General features: G+C 42.6%; 1 long non-coding RNA gene across 14 annotated transcripts in view; it reads left to right on the top strand.

The window, feature by feature from the left end:
* Positions 1 to 1,400: 1,400 nt before the first annotated feature.
* LOC144579762 (uncharacterized) overlaps positions 1,401 to 23,662 on the top strand; it is a 49,893-nt gene continuing 27,631 nt past the window's right edge. For 3 of the 14 annotated variants that reach the window (XR_013528126.1, XR_013528113.1, XR_013528112.1), the window contains exons 1-2: positions 1,401 to 1,583; positions 6,539 to 6,648. This is a non-coding gene — a long non-coding RNA (uncharacterized LOC144579762). The other 11 variants (XR_013528128.1, XR_013528122.1, XR_013528117.1 and 8 more) reach the window with 8 other exon arrangements.

Below are 23,662 nucleotides of genomic sequence, written 5' to 3'. Positions count from 1 at the left end.
TATTCTTCCTTCCATCCTCTATTCAGTTTCAGTTGAGAATCCACCAAACTAAGATTACATCGACCACTCAATTTTAGGCTGAAAGGGACTGCATTGATTAGTTCAACTGCCTCCTTTTCAAAGAAACTAAAGCCCACTGACCGATTTTCCAAAGTGGGTGTATTCTTATCTGTGCTGTCCTATTGTTCAGGATCCCGGACTAGTCATAAAGCAAATGGTAGCTGATGGGAACTTCTGGAATGGGTTTAGGTGTGAGGAAGACAAAGGTCTAGTGGCAAGGTCAGCTCTGGAGGTAGGTTACTTGGATTCCAATCTACTTCGTTGTGTGTTCTTGGGCAAATTACATAACTTTTCTGTGCCTCAATTTATTTGAACGATGGTGTATAATAGTATCTATCTCACAGTGTAATTGTGAGGATTATTGAGCTATTCTACCAAAAGTATTAAAACCTGCGGTTAAACTCCCAGTAAACGATATTTTTACCCGAATCACAAACTGCCAAACCCTTAAGTCTTGAGCTCCCGAGGGGAATTAGGAACCCTCCTGTGGCATTCCTCTTCTAAACGTCTGCTGAACAAAAGTTGATGTTGCATTTTCAAAGAGCTGAAATAAATTACTTTTATAAAGTTTGGGGCAAATGAATTACACACATATATATATGACCCTCCCTCAACACCCAGGATGTATGCAGACACGCAGAATTCAAAAGTCTGAGGGTGACTGTGCTCATGGGGTGAAGGGATGCTTAGAAACCCCTCTTTGAGGAGGAAGGCAGGACGTTCAATAAGAGCGGGTGGCGACCAAAGAACTAAACTTTAAGGCAACAAAGGTGAGTCTGTCTCCCTGCGACCACAGGCATCCAACCCAGGAACACCTCGCTCCGCCTGGATGGCCCAGGTGCAGCTGGAGGGGGACTGAAAGGGTCAGACCACGGGATTGTTCTCAACTTTGGGCCTTTACACAATTCAGCTAGGTTTGGTTCACCGTCCCCTTCCTGCCAGGCCCAAGCTTGGTCCCCAATATCCCCAGCAATGCTTGGGACGTCCCTCACTTCGCTCCTTTTTTTGGGGGGGCCACTGCCCACCCCTAGGTTGCCTGCTGTCCCTCTTAGAGAGAGGTGGATGACCGTGACATTCCAGGGAAAACAAAGGGGGGGGGGTGAAGAAGCAACGAAGCCCTGCTAAAGTTTCACCCCGGAAAGGCATCCCACTCCGCCCGCGAGGTGCCCTCAGGCTACAGCCTTCGTGGGAGCCTCCTCCCTTCGCCCCGTCCCTTGGCACGGAGGAGGGGCGCTGTGTGGCCGGCGCTCTCTGATTGGCTGCCGCGTCAGGGTTCCACGCGGCGATTGTGCCGTGGGCGGCCGTCGGCCCCTGCGTGCGCAAAGTGGGGAACCGGCGTTGGGAGTTGCGGGAAGTCGGGGGGCGGGGGAACAGTCGCTCGCAGTGAGCGCGGGCGGCGCTGCGGGCTAAGTAGAGAGCAGTCCCTAGTCTAAGCCTTTCCGTCGCCCTCCGGCACCGCCAGTACCACGGACTCCACCCTGCCGCGGCCCCTCGGAGATGCGGTGCAGCTGCCACTCGACCAGGTGGGTTCAGGTACCGCGAGGCACCCAGGCGTCGGGCACGCGTCCTCTCCGCCCTTTGAGGCCGTGGTGCGGCCAGACCGTGGGCCTGGGAGAGGGCTGGGGACGGGGTCCCGCCGCTGCTGGAAGGGAGGGAAAGACAAGCCTGTCCCGGTGACCTCTCGCTCCCGCCGGCCTCCTCCCTGCCTCCGCGGCGTGCGCCCCAGACCCGCATCCGCCGCCCAGGGCCGGGGTGGTCCCGACGTCGGTGCCGGCGACAGCCCCACGGAGGGTCTTCATGTAGACTTAAGGGTGTGCGTGCTGGTCCCTGCCGTCTGCCGCAGCGGGGCTGGGACTCAGCCGTTGGGTGCCTTCGGGTGCACAGGCTGGGGTGTAGACTTAGCGGAAGGCTGTGCTCCGGGAGGCCGGCGTGGTGGTGCCTGCCCGGTGGTGGCTCTGAACGACCCCCGGAAAGGCTGAGGCTTGGGTCTAGGTGTGAACGGTGCATTAGAGATGGCGTCCAAGGGTGCCAGGGGCACAGAGAAGCTGAAGTGCTACCGCACTAAGGGGACAGTTTGCATTGGACTGTGGTTTAAGGGAGACAGAGGCAACAGTTTCGGGGAAGGCCGAGGTTATGAAGAAGAGCGAGAGGGAGTTACCCCCAGGATTCTAGCTGAGAAAGATGCAGCCTTGTAGATAGAAGCAGCCACCCTTACCTCCTGGCCCGACCCTCAGAAAAGCACTTGGCAGTGTTCCGGGAAGGGCGGCATTTAAATGAGGCCAATTGAGTTTGATGGTTAAAGGGCCTAAGGATTACTGAGAACACAACAATAATGTGACAGGAAAAGCAGCGCCATTTTTATTCAGCAAAGAAAGCTTGGAAGTATTTTGTTGGGAGAATTCAGCATAAGATTTTATTTTTTTTTTATTTTTATTTTTTAGACGGAGTTTCGCGCTTCTTACCCAGGCTGGAGTGCAATGGGGCGATCTCGGCTCACGGCAACCTCCGCCTCCTGGGTTCAGGCAATTCTCCTGCCTCAGTCTCCTGAGTAGTTGGGATTACAGGCACACGCCACCATGCCCAGCTAATTTTTTGTATTTTTAGTAGAGACAGGGTTTCACCATGTTGACCAGGTCTCGATCTCCTGACCTCGTGATCCACCCGCCTCGGCCTCCCAAAGTGCTGGGATTACAGGCTTGAGCCACCGCCCCGCCAGCATAAGATTTAAGGAAGTTGTTGACGCCGGGTGTGGGAGGTAGAATTAGGTGATTGCTGTAGCCCCAAGCTAAAGGTAGTTGACTTTGGAAATTTCGCTTACAATTGTTTGTACTTAACCTAGAAGTAAGTGTTTGCACTTTACAAGGGATACTGGTTCGCTGCCCTTAGCTGGAATGTGCTCATGTTGTTTAGTCTTAGCGGTTTTCATTTATAACACAGATCCTCTCTTATCCAGTCTGCTTTTCCTAGCAGCGAGATGGAAACCTGACATTAGGGTACAGGCTGCCTTGCGCTTTACTCTTTTAAATAAACTTATGTAGAACGAGTGTCAAATACAAAATAATTAAATAGAAAAAAATAAATAATTCTGCCTTCTGTTGAAATCTCTTATTGAGGTCATGCCCACCTATCTTTAACAGCACTTATAATGTGTATCCTGCGAATAAAGTATTGGTAGTGAAATTAATCGTGTATTTGAAGAAAATATTGTTCTCTGTTTATTAATAAATTGATCAGAATTTTGTGTTTTTCATCTTCTCAGCCCTGTGGAAAATCATCGCTGTTTTCCACCATGATGTGCAGTGTAGCATGTCACGCTCCTGATTTAAACAGGTTGCTGCCAGTGTATCAGCAAATGCAGGGTAGGTGTCTGTTAAAAAGACGTATTGCTGATGAGGAGCAAGGGAGATAGCCATATACATTTACATTTCTTTTAGGGATACCGGCATGTGTTCACAGTCTCTCTTTCTCTTCCCCCTTTCTTTCCTTTCTCCCCTCCCTCCCATGCCGAAATATTTTCGTTGTTATTCTAATAATACCTTTTTCATAGTAATGAACTCATTTAAACATCTCAGCAACCAGAGAAAATTCTTTTCAGTACTGAAATAATCAGGAGAATCATGGGAAGGAGACAGGACTTAAAACTTTTTGACATGTCTTTCTTTGTTTAGCTGAGTTTGTATCTTGGGACTACTATAAATTTGTACAGCCACGTGTAGCCCTAATTTGTGTATTACAGTTATGTGCTGCATAGTGCCAGTGAGGTCATCAGACCTCATATATGATTTTGGTCCCACGGATTATAAGGGAGCTCAAAACTTCCCATATCCTAGTGAAGCTGTAGTATTCATAATTTCTTAGTTGCTCATGTTTTTGTGGTGATGCTGGTGTAAACAAGTTTACTGTGCAGCCAGTCCCTGTAGAAGTGTAGCATATGCAGTTATGTACAGTACATAATACTTGATAATGTTATATACATTATTGCTTTGTGTATTTTCTACCCATCTTATCATTGTTTTAGTGTGTACTTCTGTTGATTTCAAAGAAAAGTTAACTATAGAACAGCCTGAGGCGGGTCTTTCAGGAAATTTTCCAGAAGAAGGCACTGTCATAATAGCAGGTGACAGCTACATGCGTGTTGTTGCCCCTGAAAACCTTTCAGTACAATGAGATTGGAGGTGGGAGACAGTGATGTGCATGATCTGGACCCTGTGTAGGCCTAGGCTAGTGGGTGTTTGTGTCTTAGTTTTTAAGAAAAAGTTTCAAAATTAAAAATAGAACAAAGCTTATAGAATTAGGATATAAGGAAAGAATGCTTTGTAAGGATGTACAATGTGTGTTTTAAGCTAAGTGCAATTATAGAAGAGTTTAAAATTTGTAAAATAAAAAAAGTTACAGTAAGCCAAGGTTAACGGAAGAAAGAAGAACTTTTCAGTGTAGCCTAAGTGTAAAGTCTTTATAAAGTCAATAGTGGTGTAGAGCAATGTCTTAGACCTTAACATTCGTTCACCACCCACTTCCCCACAACAACTTTTAGTCCCGCAGTCTCCATTCATGGGGAGTGCCCTATATAGGTATACCATTTTTTATCTTTTATGCTGTATTTTTACAGTACCTTTTCTATGTTTAGATACACACATACTATAGTATTCATTGCAGTAAGCTGCTATATAGGTGTGTAACCTAGGAGTAATAGACTGTACCATTTAGGTGCATGTGTAGTAGGCTAGACTGTCTAGGTTTGTGTAAGTCCACTGTGACATCCACAGTGAATTGCCTAATGATGCATTTTTAAGAATGTATCCCCATTATTAAGCAACATGTGAGTATATTTACAGTTGTTTTCTATTTGAGCTAATCTTGAGAATATTTGATTAATGCCACATAAGCCTTAACTTTTCATACTGATCATTGTTTCTTTGAAGCACCTAAGAATTGACTTGCTTGTTGATGAAGTTCTTAAAATAACTAGAAATTCATATTGTAAAATTGGATGAATAAAATCATTTAGCTTTCATTTTAAAATTGAGCATTTTAGAGAACATGGGACATTTTTATAATGTAAATAGTCCAGGTTGAGAAAAAGCTTAGGAATTCATTGTAATCAAATATTGTGTGTTGGGAGGAAAAAGGCAAATCAGGAAATAAAAAGTGCAAATATACAACGTAGAAGTATATTGATTTGGTGTGTGCAAATTAACAGTGTTTTGAAAAATTAGAAAATTATAGAAGTAGTTGTTTAATGTCAGATGAAGAAAAGGACTTTAGTATAACAAAAACAGTTAACTTTTTACTACAGTAAGTATAGAATTTATGAGATAGAAATTATTGGTCCATATGGAATGTAAGAACATGCCTGTGGGGCCAGGTAGCAGAAGGCAGGGAGTGTTTTGCAATAAGGCTGAGGCCAGGGAAGGAAAAGGAGCAAAAGATCTTGCCATTGACTCCTCCTGTGTTGTTTAATCATTACTGAGAATTCCAGAGTGACCTTGAGGTAGCCATAGTATTTGTTCAGGAGGCCTTAAATCTTAGTAGATCTATTATCAAGTGAGGTGACACCATGCTGTAAGATAGAAAGTATCTAGAATCTGAGGTTTGCCTTTGTAGGCCTTGCTTTCCAGATGATTTTATTTCTAGGGTAATGTTTAGTAGGTGATTTTGATTAAAGGAAAATATATAGAGAAGGTTTTGAGGAAGGAATTGGACTAAAGGAGAGCTGTGCCATGAAAAGAGCCAGATGTGTGATTTAGAAGACATCAGATATCATTGGGCATGTTTGTGTTCTTTGTTAGTTTCTGATGTGCTAATGTTCAGTTCATCTGTAACTTGAAAAGTAAGGTGGGCTGGGCTAGGTGGCTCACGCCTGTAATCCCAGCACTTTGGGTGGCTGGGGGAGGTGAATCACCTGAGGTCAGGAGTTTAAGATCAGCCTGACCAAAATGGTGAAACCCCGTCTTTACTAGAAATACAAAAATTAGCCGGGCATGGTGGTGCATGCCTGTAATTTCAGCTACTCAGGAGGCTGAGGCAGGAGAATTGCCTGAACCCAGGAGGCAGAGGTTGCAGTAAGCAGATTGCATTCCAGCCTGGGCAACAGGAGTGAAACTCTGTCTCGTGATGGGGAGGGTGGGGAAGTAAGGCAGAATGAATCAAGTATTTTGTAACGTTTTTGCTGTTCGTGAGCGGATTATTTTTTTTTAATAATGTAAATATGTTTGACATTTTTGCATTTTCAATTTCATTTGTGTTTACACTAGTGTATTATGTATGCTAACGGGGAACTGAATTTTTTTCATCTGATTTAGAAAGTAGTACATGTTTGTGGTATAAAATTTATAAAAGAAAAATGTATAACTATGAAAGTTTAAAAATCACTCATTTTTTTTCACTCCAGGGAAAAGTTCTGTTGATTTTTCTAGAATGTGTGTGTATATTGAAACAGAATTAGAGTCACACTGAATATAAACTTTTTCTAACACAGCCACCATATCATGAGGAATCTCGGGGCACATAAAGATGTCTCGTGTTGGTGCTTGAACCTACAGGCCCAGCTAAAGTCTCAGGTGACAGCCAGCATTCACCATCTGACATGTGAGTGAGTGAGCCTTTAGATAATACCAGTCACTGGCTACTGGCAAAGAGAAAAGGAATGAAGTGTCCATGCTGATACATGTCCGAATTGCAGATTCCAGAGCAAATGAAATGTTAGTGTTTTCAGCCACCAAATTCAAGCATGCTTTTTAGGTCATTAGAGTATCCATTTGACAATCATATATTTTAAAACAGTTGTAATGGATGTATAACATATATAGAGAAATGCATAGATCTTAAGTGTGCAGTTTAATCAATTTTGACTATGTGTACATGTATGTAACTCATACTGTGTAACCCTTGTAAAGCTGAACATGGTACACCAGAGTAAACAAGGTGTAAGTATTAGATGACGAGTAAAAGAGATTGGGAGGCCTTTGGTTTAAGAAAAATATAGGAAGCCATCGAATTTGTAGAAATATACTTTGTGTTTTAGAAGAGTTTTAAACTTATAGAAAGTTGTGGAAATAGTAGAGTTTTCAAATAACTTACATCCAGTTTTCATATTGTTAAACTGTTAACATTAGTGTGGTCATTTGTCACATTTAGTGAAGTAATATTGATACATTATTATTGACTAAATTCTACACATGATTGATTTATTTTTTTTTTGTTTTTGTTTTGAGACAGAGTTTCACTGTTGTTACCCAGGCTGGAGTGCAATGGCGCGATGTCGGCTCACCACAACCTCCACCTCCTGGGTTCAGGCAATTCTCCTGCCTCAGCCTCCTGAGTAGCTGGGATTACAGGCGTGTGCCACCATGCCCAGCTAATTTTTTGTATTTTTAATAGAGACGGGGTTTCACCATGTTGACCAGGATGGTCTCGATCTCTTGACCTTGTGATCCACCTGAAAGTGCTGGGATTACAGGCGTGAGCCACCGCGCCCAGTTTAAAATTTTTTTGTTGTTGTTGTTAATCAATGAGAGCATGTAACGTTGCTCAGGTCGGCCTTAAACTCATGGCCTCGCCTCCTCAAGCTCCAGGACAACTGGCCAGAGCCACCGTGGCCCCACATGATTGATTTCTTTAGTTTTTACTTAAGGTCTCTATCAGTTAGCTGCCATAACAAAATTCCATAGACTGAGTGGATTAAACAAAAGAAATTTGTTTTCACAGATCTGGAGGTGAAAAGTCTGAGATTGGGTGCCAGGATGGTTGGGTTCCAGTGAGGAGTCTCTTCCTCACTTGCACACAGCACAGTCCCCTTTCCTAGGTGTGTTCTCACCAGAAGAGAGAAAGAACAAGCTCTCTGTGTTCTCTTTATAAGAACACTAATCCCATCAGACAAGGGCCCTGCCCTCATGACTTCATCTAATGCTGATTACCTCCCAAACACCCTAGCTCCAGATACTATTACATTCGAGGTTAAAGCTTCAACATATGAGTATTCTGGGCAGGCCACAAACATTCAGTTTATAACAAGGTTCTTTTTGTGTTCCTGGATCTTATGCAGGTTACCATGCTACATTTAGTCTTTGTGTCTCCTTAGCTTCCTTTAGACTGTGGCAGTTTCTCAGACTTTCCTTTCTTTTTTTGTGACCTTGTCAGGTTTGAGGACTACTGGTCACATATTTTGTAGAATGTCTCTCAAGTGGGATTTATCACGTGTGTTTCTCATAATACATCTGGGTTTATGGATGCCTGGGAGGAAGACCGAAAAGATGAAGTGTCCTTTTCATCACAACATACGAAGGAAAGGGTGTGTACTTTAATGTGACTGATCACTCTTGATGTTGATTTGGTCACCTGACTGAGATAGTGAAGGAGGATAATTTCCCTGAACGTTTTGCTGGCGGGAACTGGGGTGTGGATGCTGGAAGCAGCACTTAGGCACTGGCAGGGGCAGACTCCACTCACTAGAACCCCCTGTGCTCAACCCATCGTGGGAGGGAACATGCAGGTAAGCGTGTGCAGGAGCTGGGGTGAGTGCTTTTGGGTGCTGGGAGGAGCAAAACTCTGTGCAGGCCCTGAGGCCCCAGAAGAAGTGTTACAATCAGTGCTCTTTTAGCTTCAGTGCCCATGGTCAGTTTAAGTGTTAACAGCTCAGTGGAAGGTAAGTGTGACAGCCTTTGACACCAGCCTGGAAGAGAAATGGCTGTTGGAATATGAGAAGGGGTGGATATGAATGATACTCCTTTCAACTGTGTTAAGTTTCAGATGCTGGCTAGCCTTTGAAGTAGAAATGTGAACATTGAAGATGTGAATCTGAAGTTCAGGGAATAGGGCAGGACTCAAGATTCTATTTGGACATTACACATTTTATCTTTAAAGAATTCCATTGTATTTTTCAGAGTAAGAATCTCATTTGATAAAATAAAGAGCCTATGGTACTTTGAGTAGAATGATGAGAAAAATTTTAATCAGAAATTTTTTTTTTCTGAAAGCATTGTGAATAAAAATAAGAGTAAAATATAGGTGATTTTCAGTCAGCCTCAGTGACCTGTCTATATCTGACCTGAGTCCCAGCTGATACAGCCAGTTGACAACAGAAAATTTAGAATTTGATTTGCATGTTTTAAAGCTATTGAGAAGAAGAATTAGACATTTTAATTTCTCCCCCCACCCCATAAGGAACCATGTGGGTATATTTTTGACCCTTACTGTTTTTTCTTCTTAGCGGGAAACCAGTCAGAAGTGGGAGGCCTTGCAACAAACTGTATACTGTGTAGCCACCAGCTGCTTCTTTCTTGAGGCAGAACACTGGCCCTCAGTGCCTCTTTCTGCTTCTTCTTGTTCAGACAACTGAGGACTGCCCCTGTCCTGTCTGACTCCTCCTGTTGTGGTGAGCAATATAGAAAGGCTGAGGGATTGATATTTTTTGTCTCCATATTTTAGAAAGATATTTGGTAGTTACATAAAGTACATCTAGTTTGTCCAGTACCACATATAACTTTAAATTGTTATACAGAAGTTGATCTTTTATTATTTAGCGAATATAATTTAAAGTTAATAATACTGAGAGAATTCATGATTCTTTCCTTTTGCCTTCCCTGTTCTTTAGTTCTTTATTTATTTTCACAGCTTTTGTACTGGCTCATCTTCCCTTTCCTGGGGAGTTGATTCTAAAAATTAGATTTGCAGGAGCTTATCCTTTTAGAGGATGATGCAAACCACTTGTACTTGAACTCAAGAAAAATTTTTTCTTAAGTTCCCTGTGTACCCTTTGCAGATCACATCCCAGAGAGGAGAGACTTCTGCAATATTGTGTTAACCATTTTCTTTCTTTCTTCAAGTGTTATCCACAAATGTATATATGTATGTGGTAATAAGCATGAAATTTGCCAACTTAAGCATCTTTCAGTGGGTAGTTCAGTAGTGATGAGTGTATTCACAACATTGAATACTAGATCTCCACATTTTCGTCTTACAGAAATGAAACTGTATATTAATTAATTAACTCTCTCTCTATTTCCCCCAGGCCAAGCAGCTGGCCTTTTGTTTCTATGGATTTGACTATTCTAGATACTTCATATAATTGGAAACTTACAGCATCTGTCTTTTTGTGAGTGGCATATCTGAGTTAGCATGTCTTCAGGGTTCATCGTGTTGTCACACATATGTTATATGACTCATAAAAGCCAGAATTTCTTTTCTTTTGAAAAGCTGAATAATGTTCCATTTATAAAGTTCTTAATCTTCATGTGGCTGAAGTTATAACATTCATATTTGCAGTGTTTTTATATCTAGTTTAGGAAATTCTTCTGTATCCTGAGATCATAAACATAGCCTCCTATATTTTTAAGAAATACTTTTTCTTTGTTTTAAAACAAGATTAAATTTACAGGAGGGTTATCAGCACAATTCAGATACATTTGCTTTTCCCTGAAACATTTGCTAATCAGTTGCTGACTTGACCTATTGCTTCCAAATATTTTAGTGGCATTTCCTAAAGACATTCTTCTGTGTAATATCAAAATGACCATCACAATTAGAAAATTAATACATTTCTATCATCACATCTTCAACTTTATTCAAGCTATGAATGTAAATACCAAGTCCAAATTCTAGAATAACAACACTCAGCCAGACACCAGTAGCCATGGCTGGTGTTGTTGGGGGGATCAGCTTTCACAGTCCTATCTGGCCCTTTTGACATGTGCATACCCCCAGCCCAGATGAAACATGGGATGGGGGCCCCCTGCTCTGTGCATAGCCCCTGCCCAGATGAAGCATGGGAGGGGGGGCCCTCTGCTCTGCATAGCCCCTGCTCAGATGAAGCATGGGAGGGGGCCCCCTGCTCTGTGCATACCTTCTGCCCAGATGAAGCATGGGAGAGGGGCCCCCTACTCTGTGCATAGCCCCTGCCCAGATGAAGCATGGGAATAGGGCTCCCTGCTCTGCCACCTGAGGGAAAAGTGTTCTATGCCAACTGTTTCATTTTTGCATTTGGTTTTTTTCTATATACTTCTGTGATTTAAGGGAAAGGACTTTGCAATATGACTAAATAAGAACTATGTCTGGCTTTCAGCTAAGACCATAGATTTCAAACACTGACTCCTAAATAAACACCCACAAACACACACACACACCTCACACACAGTTTACAACGTAATCTAATGCAATTTTTGAGTTGCTATATTGGAAAAAGCAGTGAGAAATTGGGAATGCAATTTCCAAAACAATGAGCATGGGGGAGTCCAAGGGATTTGAAGTCCCTCAAGTCACAAATTACTTATTTATTAACATGGGCAGAGATAAAGAAAAAAACTATTCCCTGGTATGATTCTCCTACATATTACTTTTCTGTTTGAGGCAAGGTATCAGCAAGTTAAGTATGCAATCTAGAACAGACCTGTTTCATCTTACCAGGCTTACTTTCCTCAGTACTTTGGGGCTACACATAGTAACAAATTGAAATAAAATTGTATGACACATGTCCCCATGAACTGCAGAACACAAACTGTACAAATCCATAGTTTACATTCTGTGGCTATAATATACTTACAAAATATGTATGCTTTTTAAAATTTATAAACAGATTTTAGAAAAGTATTTTCATAGAGTATTTCCTAAACTTTTTGTTTCAAATGGTTTCAAAAGGACATTTTCTTCTGTCCCCACTTCTTTGGTTAACATGTGTAATGAGTTGCATTTTTATTGTGTTGCTCTTTTCAGTGACATCACATAGAAGTAAGTACATAAGTAAATCATTGTTATTTGATGAATTCTATATAATAAAAACAAGCATGTATATGCTGATATTTTTATTTTCTAGCCGATTGTAAACTTTCCTCAACTATTTCACTCCAACAATCTAGAAGCTCAGCAAACAAATTCAGAAAGGGGAGTTGGTAGGGTGGATGACCCCAGACTAAGGGGTTAACCTAGTTCTATTTTGCAGTCAAGCGTCACTGTACATATGCTGCTAGCATATGACATAATTAGAAACAAAAAGCAGCCAGGCCAACCTCTAAAAAAAGTGTCTCAGATACATGCTAAAGAGACACCCAGCAAAATCATCTGCCCACTGTGTCATCCCTAGTCCCTGTCCCCCAGCCCGAGCACCAGGCCCTTCATTTCACTTTCTGCTTTTCCAGAAACAGCAATTTTCAAAGTCAGAACACTGAATTTTAATCCAGATCTTCCACCTGTTCTATGACTTGGCCTATTTTTCCAGTCTTTAGTTTTGCTGACTATTCAATGAGGATAAAAATAATAATGCTGAAAAGTTTTTGTAATAATCCATTTGTTCACTCAACAGATACTGAATTCTTACTGAGTACCAAGGACTGTTCCAGGTGCTGGAAATACAGCAATGAGGAAAAAACTAAGTTCTTTTGCTGCTGTTCCTTATTTTTCTAGAGAAGAGATCATAGTAACATAACATAATGTAATGTTGTACACGAAATGTAATAAGGTAGAGATAACCAATAGGAAGAAAAAGATAAAGCAGAGGGAAAGAATAGAGGTTGTCAAACAGGTGATTTTTAGAGAAGATGATTGTTCAAAGATAAAAGTGCATGTATGAGAAGAGAATGCCAGGAGCTCAGCTGTGAGCCTGATGCTGAGGAGGCTTGCTGCATGAAAAGTAATTATTCTATGTGTGGCTGACCATACTGTTAAAAGGAAAAGCCTCACTAAATTACAGGGACTTAGTTAGAAGGACTCAGACTTTTCACTGAAGCTTCAAAAAAGTCACACAATAAGGGCAAGTTCACTATTTTATAGCTATAGTTCAAATTCATAATAGAAAACACTAATACTAATTCTCAATTACAAAGATATAGAATTAACCTAAGTGCCCATCAAACAAAGAGTCATTAAAGAAAATGTGGTAACGTGGTACATATACACCATGGAGTACTCCTCAGCTACAAAAAAGAGTGTTATAATGTCGTTTGCAGCAACTTGAATGGAGCTGGAAGCCATTATTCTAAGTAAGGTAACTCAGGAATGGCAAACCAAGTATCATGTGTTCTCACTTGTAAGTAGGAACTAAGGTAAGAGGATGCAAAGGCATAAGAAAGATATAATGGACGTTAGGGACTCAGGGAGGAAGGCTGGAAGAGGATTGAGGGAAGGATAAAAGACCACAGATTGAGAACAGTGTACACTTCTTGGGTGATGGCTGCACTAAAATCTCAGAAATCACCACCAAAGAACTTATCCATGTGACCAGAACCACCTGTACAAACCATTTAGATTTAAATTTTTAAAAATCCTTCAAATCTAGAAAACAAACAAAAATGCTTGTGCTAGTTAAGACCAAAACCTTAAAACTAAGGACAAAACTGGAATACACTCACCTTAGAAAAGCTTTAAACAAACTTCCGCATAATGAAGGTGATGTGCCAGGAATTACAGGAATCCCACCCTATTTTTTTTTTTTTTTTTTTTGCCATAAAGATGTTTTATGAGGTCAAACTACACACTATAAAAGTCTCACCTTTTTTTTGCCCTAAGAGTATTAGGCAAAACTACACGGTATAAAAGTGCCTTAAAATGTATCGGGAGGAGATGTAAAGACTCAAAGAAGTACAGAGAAGTAACAAGAATCCTTGCAAGGTCATCTCAGGGTGTGCACCTGGGCTGGGCTGGGCAAGGACACCCCTCAGAGAATGAGAGCCACTGAGGAGCACTGTCAGAGAGGCCCCTTTTCCTGCTCCAAGAACAGCTTGGGGGAGTCTGGGGGACCTTTCCCACCTCTGCTGCTTCCAGGAGCCACTTCTTTCAAGATGAGGCACTGTCCTCCTTGCCAGTTCTCCTTTTCCCCCAATGGCCCATTGTCAAACACTCAGAAACAGAGAGGAGCATCACCTGTTTTCCCTGACACATCTGAGGCCAGTGGGTATGCCCAGGGAAACTGGGGTGGAACGTTTACATCTGCCCACCCCCAAGCTATGCTTGCTTTATCTTGTCTGTGTGATACGGGGGAGGGGAATTACCAAGAAGTCATCACATAGGCCATGGACAAGTTCTACAAGAGCCAGGTAGAAGAGCATTGTCCTGGCATGCTGCCCAGCACCCAGCTCACACACACATCTCTTATTTGACAGCTTCCCTGAAGCAGGCCTTGAAGCCCAGGCTCCCCAACAAGCCTCCAGAGGAGACTCTGCCGGGCTAGGGTCCTGGGCTAAAGGACCCATCCCCAAGGGTGTCACCCTGACCAGTCTCATCCTGACAATCTTGGATTGTTTTTGCCCTGTAGTTTTGGAGTGGGAGTCAGGCAGACAGGAGACAGTGCTCATTAGCCAACTTTCCAGAGAACATCAGCCCTCTAGACGGGGGCAGGTCAGACCTTCGCTAGGTCATTCTCACTGGTTGCCAGTTGAGGCAAACAGCACTTGTGAGCACCTGCCTCTTTCACCAGGTCCTGTTCAGAAATCCCATCTGTGCCTTTGGACCGACACTACCCCAAGCATGCAGGCCAGCAAACTTATCTATGGCCTTCACAACTGAATCCCCTTATTTATGGGGTTCACTGCATGTGAATATATGGTGGGCTCAATTCCTGCCTACTAACTCCTGCCAGATACCCATGCCCATCTCATTAAGAGACTGAGGCCATACAGACACACCCAGGCCATTATAGTATGGGGGTGGCTGGGGCCCTGCTTGTTTACCCTTTATTGCTGGTTCAGGGCCACCTGTCCAACCACATACCTACCCTGAGGTGATACACTGGGGACATTATACACCAGGGTCACTGACCAATTATAAAATTTCACAAATAGGCCCAGCTGGTCCCTGGAAGTTTGGTAAATAGGATAAACCGAGGCTTACCTTCAGAAACAGGTTTCCCACCAAGTAGCTGCCCAAGGCCCAGGCCAGCCCCAAGTTTGTGTGAAGCCTGTCTGCCATGTCTACAGCCCATGCCGACCCCTCCAGGAGCCACTGCTTGTTTCTGAAATGTGACAAGCCCAAGAAAGGTAGTACAGCCAGTCAGTACAGCGGCAGCCTTGCAGGACCACTATGCCCATCTGGAAGCAGTACTCAGGGGCCTATAGAAAGAAGTGGAGGTGAAACCAAGTGTCATAAAAATACTTTATTAGGCCAAACTACACACTATTAAAGTGCTTTAAAATGTAGCAGGAGGAGATGTAAAGAGTCAAAGAGGTACAAGGAAGTAACAATGGCTATCAAAATACACTAAAGAATCCACACTACTTCTCCCTTTACCTGGAAAAGGAAGCTTCTAGGCTACCTCCTCCTGAGCACACTCCTCAAACAACTCCTCCTTAGTTGTGGCATCTTGGTATTACTGATATTCTGACACCAGGTCATTAAGGTTGCTCTTGGCCTCGGTGAACTCCATCTCATCCTTGCCCTCACTCGTGTACCAGTGCAGGAAGGCCTTGTGCCTGAACATAGCTGTAAACTCTTCGGCATCGCGTTTGAAGAGCTCCTGGACCACTGTGTTGTTACCGATGAGGGCGGCTGACATTTTTAGTTCCTGGGGTGGGATGTCAAAGATGGCTCTTTTCACGTGGTGAGGGAGCCACTCAGCAAAGTAGCTGCTGTTCTTGTTCTGGATATTGAGCATTTGCTCATTCACTTCCCTCATGGACATGTGACCTCTGAAAATGGCAGCCACAGTTAGGTAGCGGTGGCCATCATATTCTTAGCATTGAACAGCTGCTGAGTGAGCTCAGCCACGGTCAGGGCCAGGTACTATGGCTGGTCAGTGAGGCAAAGCCAGGCATAAAGAAGTGCAGCCCAGGAAATGGAACCATATTTGCAGGCAGCTTTGGCTGGTTGGCATTCAGCTGGCCCGGGAATTGCAAGCACGTGGTGACCTCACTCATGGTAGCAGACACCAGGTGATTCAGGTAACCATAGGTGGGTGTGGTCAGTTTTAAGGTTCTGGAACAGATGTTATGGAGCGCTTCATTATCGATGCAGAGCGTCTCATCTGCATTTTTTTCAGCTGGCTGATGGAAAGTGTGGCATTGTAGGGCTCCACCATTCTGTCTGACACCCCGGGTGAGGGCAGGACACTGAATGTGTTTATGATCCCGTCTGGGTACTCCTCCCAAATTTCACCCATGAGAAGTGTACCCATCCCAGACCCAGTCCCCCCACCCAGGGAGTGGGTCAGCAAGAAACCATGTAGACAATCACAGCTCTCAGCCTCTCTTCTCACAACATCCATCACCGACTCCATCAGCTCCGCACCTTCCAATGTAGTACCCATTGGCCCAGTTGTTACTGGCCCCACACTGACCTGTAAGGTAGTACAGCCAGTCAGTCACTCGATGGCCAGGTAAATGGTGGTCACCACCACAATGCAAAAAGGGCCAAGTGTCACATGTGAGGTGAAAGCACCATTCACCCTGCATGTGGAGCAAATAAAACCCCCTTCCCCTAAGTTACAGGACAGCAGCCTTGCTTGTTAGAATCTAGATCAGGAGCCAATCCTGAGACAGCCAACAACAGACTAACTGCCGGTGGCTCCTGCCCATTCCCAGGCAATGGGAAGGCTGTAGTCATGGCCCCAAATCAGCTCTTTGCAGGAAGATTACATCAGCTTCTCAAGTTGAGGAGACAGCTGGGCCTTCCTCCCCCAAAGCCCACTTAGGAAAGGGAGACTGAGTGACTCAGAGGATGGGAGGGTGTTCAGGGGCCCCAGTTCCACAGTTCCCACAGAGATAACCTTGAGGACCTCATTGACTTTGAGCTGCCCTGGCTAGGGAGCCGCACCCCAGTCCTCATCCACAGCTCACCAAAGATCAAGTTGTCTGGCCTGAAGATCTGCCTGAAGGGCCCCGAGCTCATGGAGTCCATGGTGCCGGGCTCCAAATCCATGAGCACAGTATGAGCCACGTACCTGCCACCTGAAGGAAATGGGAAGGCATCCATTCCCACGAGAGCTATTGGGGCAAGACTGGAGTCTCACCACTGGCCTCGTTGTAGTACACATTGATGCACTCCAGCTGCAGGTCACTCTCCCCACAGTAGGTGCCAGTGGAGTTGATGCCATGTTCATCAGATATCACCTCCCAGAACTGCGAGAGATGCGAGGGGCCAGACAGGCCAGGGCTGAGTCACAGAGCTCGGGGAGTTGGAGTTGCTCCAGTCCCTCTCCCACTTCCACCCCCACCCTCAGGCCACTAAGTCCCTTGAGGTTCAACTTGGCAGTCTTGCCAGGCACCCAGCTCCACTTCATCCTGGGCAGGGAGCCCAGGGAGCCTATGGACCGCAATGCAGAGGCGCCACCACTTCCACTGCCAACATCTTCACCGGCCACCTCGCAGACCCTAGCTGTGCCCTTAGATTAGACCCCTAGCTGCCAACTTTTGCGCTGATATGGTTTTTGCAGTATCCAGTTTGGGTGAGCATGAACGCCCTTATGGCCAAGTCGGGACTATGGGCAGCAGAAGAAACGTGAAAAGGAGAAGCAGTCACACAAAGCTTCAGCCCGCAGTCTGCCAGTGCTTAGGTAGCCCTGCGCCCACCTCCTGCAGCCTTGGCTTGGGCTCTCAGAATAAGAAACAGCTTTACTTTTCCACAGGTGTACCCACCTGTGAATCCCTTGGGGTTTAACATCTATTGGAGAGTTCCGGAGGCCTTGCTCCGGTCCTTTCCATATTAGGGAAAGCTGATCAACCGGAGAACTTCCCGTGTCTTCAGTAAGGCCAAATCCCTAGCTGAGCTGAAACTGAATTTTCTTCCCGTGTGGGAGGGGAAGCCTTTTGTTTCCATATTCGCAGAGTGCCTTTCCACCTGTCCTAGATTGATGACATATTTTTGTGATTGATGAGATGAGTTCTTTCATCTCTTAGGAGATCTGTGCTTAGGAAAGGCTTTCTGTATGCCAACTCAACAGGACCTAATTATAAGTTTTCCTTTGGAGCAGCTCAAACCCATAGTAAGCTATGGGTGTTAGAGGTAGTCAGGCCTCTGATTTCATTAGAGACTTCTTTAGAGTATAATTAGTTCTTCCACATTTCCAGAGGGACTACAGTCTCCACACAGAGCGAAGGTGATATTTGATTCCTAAAGCTGAGGATAGGTGTTGGGATATGCCTGAAGTGAAAGATGGGTCATTGTCACTTTGCAGACTTTTAGATGACCCAAACTGAGGAATAATATCTTCTGGTGAACACTTTTCAGATAGCATGGGGAACACCTTGATCTAACTAGCTCTCATAATTTCCATGTGTCTTCGGAGGGACCCAGTTGGAGGTAATTGAATTGGGTGGGGGCTTCCCATGCTGTTCTTGTGACAGTGAATAAGCCTCATGAGATCTGATGATTTTACTTTAATTTTTTTTGCTTGTTTTTTGAGACATAGTCTTGCTCTGTTGCCCAGGCTGGAGTGCAGTGGCACGATGTCGGCTCACTGAAGCATCTGTCTCCTGGGCTCAAGTGATTTGTCTTTCTCAGCCACTTGGGTAGCTGGGATTACAGGTACCCACCAACATGCCTGGCTAATTTTCTTATTTTTAGTAGAGATGTGATTTCACCATATTGGTCAGGCTGGTCTCAAACTCCTGACTTCAGGTGATCCATCCAGCTTGGCATCCCAAAGTGCTGGGATTACTCCCCTTTTTAAAGTGGAGTTTTTCTACACAAGCTCTTTTGTCTGCTGCCATGTAAGAGATGTGATTTTGCTCCTCCTTTACCTTGTGCCATGATTGTGAGGCCTCCCCAGCCATGTGGAACTGTGAGTCAATTAAACCTCTTTTCTTTATAAATTACCCAGCCTCAGATATGTCTTTACTAGCAGCCTGAGAACAGACTAATACAACCTGTATGCTGGAAAGGCTGGAGGCACCTGTGTACTCTAGCAGATAAGTAGCTCGGTTTATGGTTTGGCAGACTTCAAGGGTTATGTCTGAAGTGTCTAGCCCTAAGGCCTGATTCTTTAATAAATGTTCTCCTATAATCCACTGTTGCCCTTTAGTTTCTAGGACCACCTTCCCTTGGTGTGGGGTCAAAAAACCTTTAGGTGCTGTCCTAGTGTTTGCTTATTAGCCTTGCCTACTAGAAAAGTTGTAGCAGCAACAGTGCTAAGACATCTAAGACACCCTGAGGCCACCTGGTCTATCTGCTCAGAAAAGTAGGCTGCTGGCCTTGGATTGTTCCCCATGATTTTTTTCATGTGGGGCTGTTAAATAAATTTCAACTTCTAATTATAATGATGGAGAGGTTCTTGCTGATGTTTTCTGATAATCAAGGTAAAAAAATACTAGGTTCCAAGACATCTCTTTTTTAAAGCGTCACTTGGACCAGTGGCAAATTAAACAAGCAATCAGCTAAAAGTCAGAAAAACATTGAGGAAAGTAAAAGCTAAATTGTTTGAGGTCTGCTTCCTGTGGTAGCCTCCAGGCTGCTACAAAACAGAGGCAGTGAGCAGAAAGGTGACAAGATGCAGAGCACTCAGGTGAGGGACACGGAGCACAAGGTAGGCAGCCCAAGAAGAGAAAGTGGCAAACATCTTGTTTAGCAAAATCCATTCTTCTCAATATACCCCAGGGCTTCTAACCCTGTGAGCTTGGCCTCTAATCTGAGTATGACACCTCAAGCCTTTTAACTTTTGTGGCTGAGTCTCTCACTCTAACATTATACTGTAGGGCCTCTCACTTAAGTGATAGTAGATAATCATTCTTACCCACTAGAATGGCTTTATGACTCTAAAAGATAGTCCACTTTGTCAATGTCAGCTGATTGATTCTGTATGGATTGTTTTCCTTGGAGTCGGGGTCTTACCTTTGTGTCTATTCATAATATTGCTGAAAGATGTTGCTGGAAAAGAGGGTCCTGATACAGACCACAAACATTCTTAGATTGTGTGCAAGAAAAAATCTGAGGTAAGTCAGAGAGCACAGTGAAAGAAGCAAGTTTATCAGCAATGACTCCAGCATGGAGGTGGGTATCCTCAGAAAACAAGAGCAGCAGTGCACTGTCTTTTGTTAGTCTCTCTACTCGGAAGCAACTATAAAGAGAAAGAGTTACAACTAAACTTGAAAATGCACACGTGCTCACTAAAGACAGGTGCTATTGGTTTTAACAATGGCCATTAAACCTTCGACCTAAGCTAGCTCATTAATACTATATTTAAGGAAAAATGCTGCACTCCTAGGACATTTATACATTTTTTCAGGCTTGGTGGAAGATGTCTTGTATGACCATACATATTCTGTAATTGGTGGTCAGCTATAAAATGTGGCTATTTTCTAGACCATAAGTATTAATCTTTTAGCTGTCTTGTGAGTACCTAGCTACTCACATTAAGATAGAGTATTCTAGTCATGTTTATTAAATTAGAGCTTGGTAACCATGAGTTCCTCTAACAAATCTAATCCTCAAGGAGAAAATGTATTTCTCAGGAATTTTGTGCATTGTTTGATGGAATTTGGTGTGTTTACCAAAATGGTATAAAACAGTGAAATTAGTTCTCAAAAGTTCCTCAGAATTATATATCAAGTAAACAAAATGATTATAGATAATATGCAAGTTGATATAGTTGATACTCAAAAGGAATTTTGTTTGAAACACAATGAGGCTTTTCTATTTTCATTTATTATTATTATTATTATTATTATTTTGGGATAAAGTCTTGCTCTGTTGCCTAGGTTGGATGCAGTGGCACCATCTTGGATCACTGCAACCTACGCCTCCCAGGTTCAAACAATTCTTCTGCCTCAGCCTCCTTAGTAGCTGGGATTACAGGCATGCAACACCACATCCAGATAATTTTTGTGTTTTTAGTAGAGATGGGGTTTCACTATGTTGGCCAGGATGGTCTCAAACCCCTGAACAAAAGTGATATGCCCACCTTGGCCTCCCAAATTGCTTAGATTACAGACATGAGCCACACATATGATTAGATTAATTACTTTTTTTTTTTGAGATAGAGTTTTGCTCTTGTTACCCAGGCTGGAGTGCAATGGCGTGATCTCAGCTCACCGCAACCTCTGCCTCCTGGGTTCAGGCAATCAATTCTCCTGCCTCAGCCTCCTGAGTGGCTGGGATTAGAGGCACGCACCACCATGCCCAGCTAATTTTTTGTATTTTTGGTAGAGACGGCTTTTCACCATGTTGACCAGGACGGTCTCCATCTCTTGACCTCGTGATCCACCCACCTCAGCCTCCGAAAGTGCTGGGATTACAGGTGTGAGCCACCACGCCAGGCCTAGATTAATTACAATTTAAACCAAATCAGATTCAACAAGGTAGTACCTCTTAGTTTCAAGATGTTTCCTCTCATTTTAAAATGTGGCATTCTTTAGTGCAAAGGAAAAATAGTGTTTACCTCCACAGTAAAAAACAAGGTTCCCCGCAGGGATTGGTTGACTGAGAGCTATGGCTCAGGATTAAAAATCTTTCTTTCTTCCACTTGTAAACCAAAAATAAATTCCTAAGACCCTATTGTTTAAATGGAACCTTCTTCTTGGATAAGGACATTTCAAAGTTAACTTGAAAAGTTAGTTCAGGCCATGGATCACACATACCTAATTATACTCTCCTCCCTTTTTTAAAAAAAATTTAATTTTTAAATTTATTTTTGTGGATACATAATTTGATTATATATTTTTGGGGGTACATGACATACTTGGATACAGGCATTCAATCAGTAATACATAATAAAGAATGGGGTATCCATCCCCTCATTCATTAATTGCTTGTGTTACAAACAATCCAATTATACTCTTAGTCATTATAAAATGTATAAATTATTTTTGACTATAATCACCCTGTTGTGCTGTCAAATATTGTTTTATTCATTTTTTCTAACAATTTTTTGTACCCATATAACATTCCCACTATCCCCCTCTTCCCCCACTGCCCTTCCCAGCCTCCAGTAGCCATCCTTATATGCTGTCTCTATGAGATAAATTGTTTAGAATTTTAGCACCCACAAATAAATAAGAACATATGACATTTGTCTTTCTGTGTCTGACTTATCTCACTTAACATAAAGACTTTCAGTTCCATTTATGTCATTGTAAATGACAGACTCTCATTCTCTCTTATAGCTGATAGTGTATATGTACCACATTTTCTCTATCCAGTCATCTCTTAGTACACATTTAGATTCTTTCCGAATCTTGGCTATCATAAACGCTGCCGTAGCAAACATGGGAGTACTGCTATGTCTTAGATTTGCCAATTTTATTTATTTTAGGTATATACTGAGCAGTGAGATTCCTGGATCATATTGTAGTTCTATTTTTAGTTATATCGGAAACATCCAAACTGTTTCCAACAACAGAGTATGGGGGTAAAATAATATCTCATTGTAAGTTTGATTTGCATTTCTATAATAATCAGTAATATGAAGCACCTTTTCATTTGTCTGTTTGCCATTTGTATGCCTTCTTTTCATAAATGTTTATTTAAATTTTTTGCTTACTCTTTAATTAGGTTATTACATTTTTTCCATAGAATGTTTTGAACTCTTAATATATTGTACTGTGTTAGTCTGCTTCTGCACTGCAATGAAAAAATACATGAGACTGGTAATTTATAAAGAAAATCAGTTTAATTGACGCACAGTTTCACACAGCTTGAGAGGCCTCAGGAAACTTACAATCATGGCAGATAGGGAAGCAGGCATCTCTTACATGGTAGTAGGAGAGAGAGCAGGTATGTAAAGCAAAGTGGGGAGATATCCTTACAGAAGCATCAGATGTAATGAGAACTCATTCACTATTACAAGAAAAGCATGGGGGAAGCACCCCCATAATTTAGTCACTTTCTACCAGGTCTCTCCCTCAACGATTGGTGAGTAAAATTTAATATGAGATTTGGGTGAAGACACAAATCCTAACCACATTATGTAGCTATTAATCCCTTTTCAGATGGCTAATTTACAAATATTTTCTCCCATTCTGTGGGTTTTCTCTTCACGTTGTTGATTGTTTCCTTCACTGTAAAAAAGCTCTCTAACTTGCTGTAATCCCATTTGTTTGTCTGTGCTTATGGGGCATTACTTAAGAAATTTTTGCTCAAACCAACGCCCTAGAGAGTTTCCCCAATGTTTTCTTGTAAAAGTTTGATAGTTTGGGATGTTAGGTTTAAGTCTGTAACTCATTTTAATTTGGTTTCTGTATGTGGCCAGAAATAGGGTTCTAGTTTCATTTTTCTGCCTATGACTTGCCAATTTTCTCAGCTTTATTTATTGAAGAAATGGTCTTTTTTTTAATTGTATGTTCTTGGCACTTTCATTGAAAATAAGTTTACTCTAGGTTTATGAGTTTGTTTCTGTGTTCTCTATTCTGATCCATATCTGTGTTTATGCTAGGGCCATGCTGTTTTAATTACTATAGCTTGGTAGTATAATTTGAAGCCAGGTAATGGGATTCCTCCTGTTTTGTTTTATATACTCAGCATAGCTTTGATTATTATAGTATTTTGTGATTCCATATAAATTTCAGACTTTTTTATCTATTTCTTTGAAGAATGTCATTATTATTTTAGTGGAGATGGCATAAAATCTATAGATCGCTTTGGATTGTGGGAATATTTTAAAAATACTGATTCTCCCAATCTGTGAACATAGAAATATTTTTCTATGTTTTGTGTCCTCTTTCCTTTCTTTTACCAGTGTTTTATAGTTTTAATT

Source organism: Callithrix jacchus, chromosome 2 (assembly GCF_049354715.1).
Source record: "Callithrix jacchus isolate 240 chromosome 2, calJac240_pri, whole genome shotgun sequence".
NCBI classification, from domain to species: domain Eukaryota; kingdom Metazoa; phylum Chordata; class Mammalia; order Primates; family Cebidae; genus Callithrix; species Callithrix jacchus.
This window is presented reverse-complemented; position numbering and strand designations above follow the sequence as displayed.